Source organism: Ctenocephalides felis, unplaced genomic scaffold (assembly GCF_003426905.1).
Source record: "Ctenocephalides felis isolate EL2017-DRISC unplaced genomic scaffold, ASM342690v1 CF-g0.4_SCAFFOLD_00094, whole genome shotgun sequence".
NCBI lineage: Eukaryota > Metazoa > Arthropoda > Insecta > Siphonaptera > Pulicidae > Ctenocephalides > Ctenocephalides felis.
In genome coordinates this window covers 21,866-28,746 of record NW_020536248.1, presented here as the reverse complement: position 1 = coordinate 28,746, position 6,881 = coordinate 21,866, and the positions used below count along the sequence as shown (strand labels likewise).

Genomic DNA, 6,881 nt, shown 5'->3' with positions numbered 1-6,881 from the left:
TATCGTCATATTTATATAAAGTATTTTCTGACACTTGCAAAATTTTTCAAAAAAATATGTTATTAGGAGAACAGACGCTCATATTCATATTAATTTCTTTATCGATAGATGTGTGTTCATACTTATATATATTAAACTCATTTTTTGTCATATTTATATGAAGTATTTTCTGACACTTGCAAAATTTTTCAAAAAAATATGTTATTAGGAGAACAGACGCTCATATTCATATTAATTTCTTTATCGATAGATGTGTGTTCATACTTATATATATTAAACTCATTTTATCGTCATATTTATATAAAGTATTTTCTGACACTTGCAAAATTTTTCAAAAAAATATGTTATTGGGAGAACAGACGCTCATATTCATATTAATTTCTTTATCGATAGATGTGTGTTCATACTTATATATATTAAACTCATTTTTTGTCATATTTATATGAAGTATTTTCTGACACTTGCAAAATTTTTCAATCCTATTATCGTTATATATAATCTTTTGTTAGATTTGTATAGCTTTATATATTTTTTTATTTTATTATTAATTCTATAGTTTTTATATAATTAATTTATATAGTTAATTTGAAATCAATTATCGATATTACATATCAATATATTTATATATATTATATATATATATATATTTAATATGCAATATATGCACATTTTTAAATTTATTATTATATGATGGTTTTTTATGGGCCGATCCCGGCGGTACTGCAATACCGGGCCAACCCGCGGCGGAAGCGGAGCAAGCCCCTGACATTCCGCCAATTTCCAAAAATCAGTTTAATATACTGGATCTGCTATGCAGATACTATCAGATATTAAGCTGATAAGAACAGATGTTTCTTTTTAGATAATGCTGATGATATAGTGTAGGCCATTTGCAAATCTTAAAGAATTTTGATGTATCGCTGTGTATGTCAGACCAAGTATATAACTAGTACAATACGCGGACTGACATATAGCGAGCATATATCTGGAAGAGGAAATTACAATTTTATTGATATATAATAAAACACTACGGGCCAGCTATTAGCTGGTAGTGTGTATACATTTATTCAGCATTTTTAAATCATAGAAAATTATGCCGTTAACATGTTAACGGCATGTACATATAGTATTCATAACATCAAAAAGTATATAAATTATTTGAGCAATAGCTTAGATATTCTTCAGTCTTGGTCCTTATTCAGCCATGGTGCTGGGTAGAATGTTTTCGCTGAGGTTATAATATTGTCATTCAACAGTTTTCTCGTCCCTCCTCAGCCGTGGTATTGTCTGCTTCCTGTGATGTGTTCGACATACATGTCACGGGACCATTTGATAGTGTCGGACACCATCAGGCGCTTCATTAGCACAGAGTAGCGGCGGCCTATTCCTAAGGCTATTAGGGTTTCGACGTTACTTTTGTCGTATCCCCCGAGTGATCCCATGACGAATACCAGGATTTTGGTGGTTAGGCCTTGAGTATGTAAATGATTGGACAGGGCACTATATTTCCTGATTTTTTCAGCTCTTGCAGTAACGAATGCTTGAGGCCGGTTCTCGAACGCCACCGTCACATCCATAATTAAGGCGATTTTCTGCGTTTCGTCTATAATGACTACGTCGGGTCTCTCTGCTCCAGAATATCCCGGGATCTGCTGATTGATAAATGTTCTGGATCCAGGTGGCACCTTCATTGCTTTTGTCAGTCGGTTTAGAATCGCGTTATGTCTTTTCGTCATGGTGACAAACTGTGGACGACAGTGGTTCAGCACGTGCGGCAGCGTCTCGTTCTGGTGGCCGCATCGTCTGCACCGTTTGTCGTTCTGACCGAATCTTCGGCACCCGTTCAACGGCAGTACGTTCAGACGGGCTCTATGTATGAAACGCCAGTCGGCGAATCTTGTAAAACTGCCATCTCTAATAAAGTGGTTGGAGACAGAATTGGCCGATGTCACTTCCATTGCCTTTCCCTGGTCGGGTTTAAGTATAAGTTTGTTGCGGAAGTGATTCCGCGCCGCTGTTCTTAGTGCGCTTTCTGAATTCTGTCTCTCAACGCGCTTGTTGTCCACTTGCAGTGAGTCCAATTCGAGGAGGAAGTTGATTTTGCCCTTTAGGCGTCTGGCGGCTGCTCTGAGTCTCGTCCATGTCGAACTAATGTCGTTGCTCGGTTTTGCCACCAATCCTTCGTCAGATCCGTTGATGTAGTCAACGAGTTCATTCGGCGTGGCCTCTCTGATCGTTTTCTTCCGAACAACCTCCTTCAGCGCTGCCAGACTTGCTTCTGCGACGCTGTCATCGTTGGACGTGAGCAGTCTGTGCGCATGGACGACCTGTCCGATGTCTGCCAAGAAAGAGGTTGGTAGCAGGTTGAAGCCTCCCTCTTTGTAGGCGAGATATAGGATCTCAGCGCTGGCTCGCTTTGGCAGATTGGCCCACTTCTTGGCGTAAGTCTTCACCTCCCGGTCGTATATCCATAGTAGTTTTTTCGTGGTTTTACCGTTCCGGAGGTGAAATTGTAATTGCGGCATGATGAACGTGTTTAAGGCGTCCACCTTTTGCCAGGGGGCTAGTAACGAATTGTTCAGTTGCTCCGCATGCCTCCTCATCGCCCTGATGACTTCGTCGGCCGAACTGAAACTCTGAAAACCCGTTGGGATGCCTAGATATTCATAAGATTGGTCCATGTCCAAGGTTTTCATAGTTTCTCCATTCAGGCTGAAGGTTGTAGTAATAGCTCGGTGTTGTTTGCCGTCCACATGCAACGTGGCGCATTTTCTGGTGTTGAACTGCAGTCCGCTCCATTTTGAAACCGTAGCTGTAGTGTCCATAAGTTTCTGCAGTCCTTCTGCGCTATCAGCCATCAGCACAAGATCATCGGCATACGCCAGCACGTTATTGATGGTGCCGTTTGCATTATAGTTTTCTGGCGTGTTTCGGATGGCTCGTAGCAGCGGTTCAATGGCCATGTTGAATGTTATAGGAGACAGCGGACATCCCTGTTTCACTCCCGCTTCTACTGGAACGTCCTCCGTTGATCCCTGGACGCTTCTGATCTTCGTCGTGCATCCGCTATAAAATCTTTCTATCAGGGAAATGCTCTCGCTGCCCAGTCCCGCCCAGCGCATTGCGTTAAAGATTGTTTTATGTGGGATCGAACCGAAAGCATTTTTTAGGTCCAGCCATGCGACCGCGATTTCTTTTCGTCTTCTTCTGGCATCCTGAATTGAAGATTGCAGCGTGTAGTTATGTTCGCTGCAACCTTCAAATGGCATGAAACCTTTTTGTGCGTTTGAGATGCGGTTATTTTCTTTGCACCATTTGCCCAGGCGATCTGCCAGAACCGAGGCGTATAGCTTTCCAATTGTATTCGACAGGGCGATAGGCCTCCAGCTCGTGACCTCATCCAAGTCGCCTTTCTTCGGAATTAAGATGGTCTCCGACACTTGCCACGAGCGTGGTACATACTTCAGTTTGTGTGTTTGGTTAAATATTGCCGCTAATATATGCGAGCCAGGGTCGCATTTTTTCCATAGCCAGTATCTGATGCCATCGGGACCCGGTGCCGTATTTTTGCATTTAAGCGCACGGGCCCAGATCTCTTCTGCTGTGAAATCTTTAGTAAGAGGATTATTGTTCCCATCTCCTACCGGTGTTATTGGAGGTATAATTTCTGGCATGGCTTCTGATGGTTCCGGATCTGGTTGTCTTCGGTAGACGGCCTTGAAGTATGCGTGGAGGAATTCGGGTTCAAAGTGACAATAAGCTCTTTCGTTATTTCCCGTTATTTCCCTAAACGCCCTTTTTCTATCTCGTCTGTATAGTTTTTGTATGCGGGCAGCAGCGGCGGGGTCGAAGGTCATATCCGTATTCCTCCTACGACGTCGTCTTTGGTCGGTATTGGGTCGGTATCTGCGACCAGACTCGTTTCGGGGTTCAGCGCTTTCATTCGGCTTGATTGAATTCGATATGTCTTCGATTTCTTTATCCAGGTCGGCCGGTGTTGCAGTAGCCTGAATCCTCCGGCAGGCCTCGACTTGGAATTCCGTCATTTTTGGAGTGACCAGTGTAGGCGTCGGGATGGTTCCTTCGTTTCTTGTTTGTTGGCGGACGCCCTCTTCTCGCGATGGAGTCTCGCTTGGCCGAGTGTTGATTTCTTCTACTATTGCTCTTATATCACGCAGGCGTTCCGCAATTTCCCTCTCCATTTCGTTTGCTGTTACCGTTTCATTCTCGTTGGAAATCACCTCGATCGGGGGTGCTGTCTCGTCATTTGTTTCGGATGTATTTTCTTCAGTTGCTACTCTTCTCGCTATTAAGCTAGGCCACATTGGAATTTCATCGTCTACTATTCCGGGTAGTAATGCTGGCGGTTCCAGCTCCGGTGGCATCTCTGCTGTGGTAGGCAATTGGCTTCCGCTTGTCCTAGTTGTGGTGACTTCTATTGGGCTGGGCCACAGCGGAATATTTTCGCCGGTTTCCTCGTGCAGTTGTCCTGGTGGATTGAGTTCTGATGAAATCTCAACCGTGGTGGATTCTCGTCCTCCGCTTGATTTGCCTCTTCTCGCTGTTAAATTAGGCCGCGTCGGGATTTCATTGTTTAATGTTCCGGGTAGCAAAACTGGTGTTTCCGGCTCCGGTGGCGTCTCTGAAATGGTGGGCAGCTTTTTCCCGCTCGTTCTATTTGTGATTATTTCCATTGGACTGGGCCACAGCGTAATATTGTCGCCCGTTTCTTCGCGTAATAGTCCTGGCGGATTAGGTTTTGGTGATGATATTTCAGCTGCGGTGAATTCCGGGCTTCCGCCTGTTGTGTCTAAAGTCGCGCTTTTCGTTCTCCAAATAACCCTACCACCCTTCTGACTTTGGTCTGATGGAGGCACACTCGCGGCTCTAGTTCTTGATCTTGTCATAATTTGAGAGCTAGAGGCTGGAGGGGGGGTTATATTCCTGGTCGTTAATGTGGTTACTGCAGTTTTAGGTCTCGTTTTGGTGATCGAAGCAGGTCTGCTGGTCCCAGCCTGAATATTTGGGTCAACTGCAGAAACGGACTTTGGTGGAGTGCTGGGTGTTGGCTTGGTTGGTTTATTATGTTTTGTCATATTGGCCTTTTTCCCGCGGCCTTCACATTTCATGAGGTGGCCCCTAAATGCGTTTAACGATGTTGGTAAGTTGCATAGCGAGCATTTGTATTTGAGCACAGCATGGTGCTCTATCCTCAAATGCATCATAAGTTTACTCTTCTGGGTGTATGCTTTCCTGCATTTTGGGCAATGTGCTTTGTCATCTTTCAATGGTAGGTCCAGGTAGACGACCTCAGACTCTGCAGAAGTATTATTTTCTGTGCTGAGCGAAAGTCTGAGGTCGTAGTCCCAAGGCTTTGCAGGCCTGCGTCCGGGTAAGCTTCTTTGGGAGCTCATGTAGTATCTGCTTTCTTATTTGGGGCAAGTTTTCTCATGACATTTCATGCATATCACCATTTATTCATTTGTTCATTCATATGTTGGTTTATATTGGTTTTGGGCAAAAAGGAAAGAAAAAAAAAAAAAAAAAAAAAAAAAAAAAAAAAAAAAAAAAAAAAATAATAATAAATAATAATAATAATAATAATAATAATAATAATATAATAATAATAATAATAATAATAATAATAATAATAATGATAATAATAATATTAATAATAATAATAATAATAATAGTAAAAATAATAATAATAATAAAAAATCAATAAATAAATAAATAAATAAAAAGTAAAATGGGCCAAAATAAATTTATATATAGGACATAAATATAAGTATAAAAAGCAAAAATAGATATAAAAATAAAAATGCGAAAAGTAAATCAATAATTATAAGAGAGGAAAAAAAATGCAATAACGTATAACATAGTAATAATTTAAAACATGTCATGTATTTATTGTAGACAGCGAACGCGTATGTCGCTGTGTCGACAGCGTGCCTCGCCTGTTGATACACGCCCAGTGGAGCGCATGTCAAAGTGTGAGAATCAATTTATGGCAATTGTGAAAAGTTGTGTAACGCGAAATAAAGTTTAGGGTTAATGATGATGTAATTAAAGGTTGGAATCATAATTATAACTGTGATATATTACGTTTGAATTTAGTTGGGCGACAAATTTAGATATATGTATATATATCTATGAAACAATAATCGATTTGGGTTCGTGTCTCACCGTTTAATGTTCCGCGGAGACGGGCTTCAGCTAAGGCGCGTCAGTCGCGTGATCGGTACACTCCGCGACAGAATGTATCGAAAATTTTGAACGATTGATATAATAGAATACGAAAATATAACTGAATTGCGAATGGATTTTGGTAGAAATATATTATAATTTGATATGATGGAGTAGTTGGTGGTAATGGCAAACTTTGTGTAATGCAGCTATATGTAGGTATATTATTTATGTCTACAAGTATGCATTCACCGATCGGCAGAAAAGTAATTTAATAATATAAATGTAGGCTTAATTATTATTATTTTAAGCGTTTATATTAAGTAAACAGAGAAAGTGTATGGCAAAAGTAAAAAAACACGACTATAAGTATAATTATAATTCTGGATATAATGCGAGTAAGAATAGTTAGTTAGTTTTTAGTTTCAAATTTAAATAAAGAAAAATGTATTGAATTTACAGTAACAATATAATTGCATTTACAACGATATGGTTGTCAATGCAAAATGTATATCGTAATAGTAATTTGAGTATGTAATGAATATTTATTGTTTTATATATAGCGCGAAATTATAATTATAGTCGCGCGACTAAATACACATAATTATAATAAGAGAAGAATAAAGGTTTGAGAATTCTCGAACAGTAATTATGCGCGAGACGCGCAACGTTGTTAATTTTTGTATCGCGTATTT

At 40.3% G+C, this 6,881-nt stretch overlaps 1 pseudogene; it reads right to left on the bottom strand.

Annotated features, from left to right (window-relative positions):
* Positions 1 to 695: 695 nt before the first annotated feature.
* On the bottom strand, positions 696 to 878 carry LOC113372232 (annotated as a pseudogene).
* Positions 879 to 6,881: the final 6,003 nt, after the last annotated feature.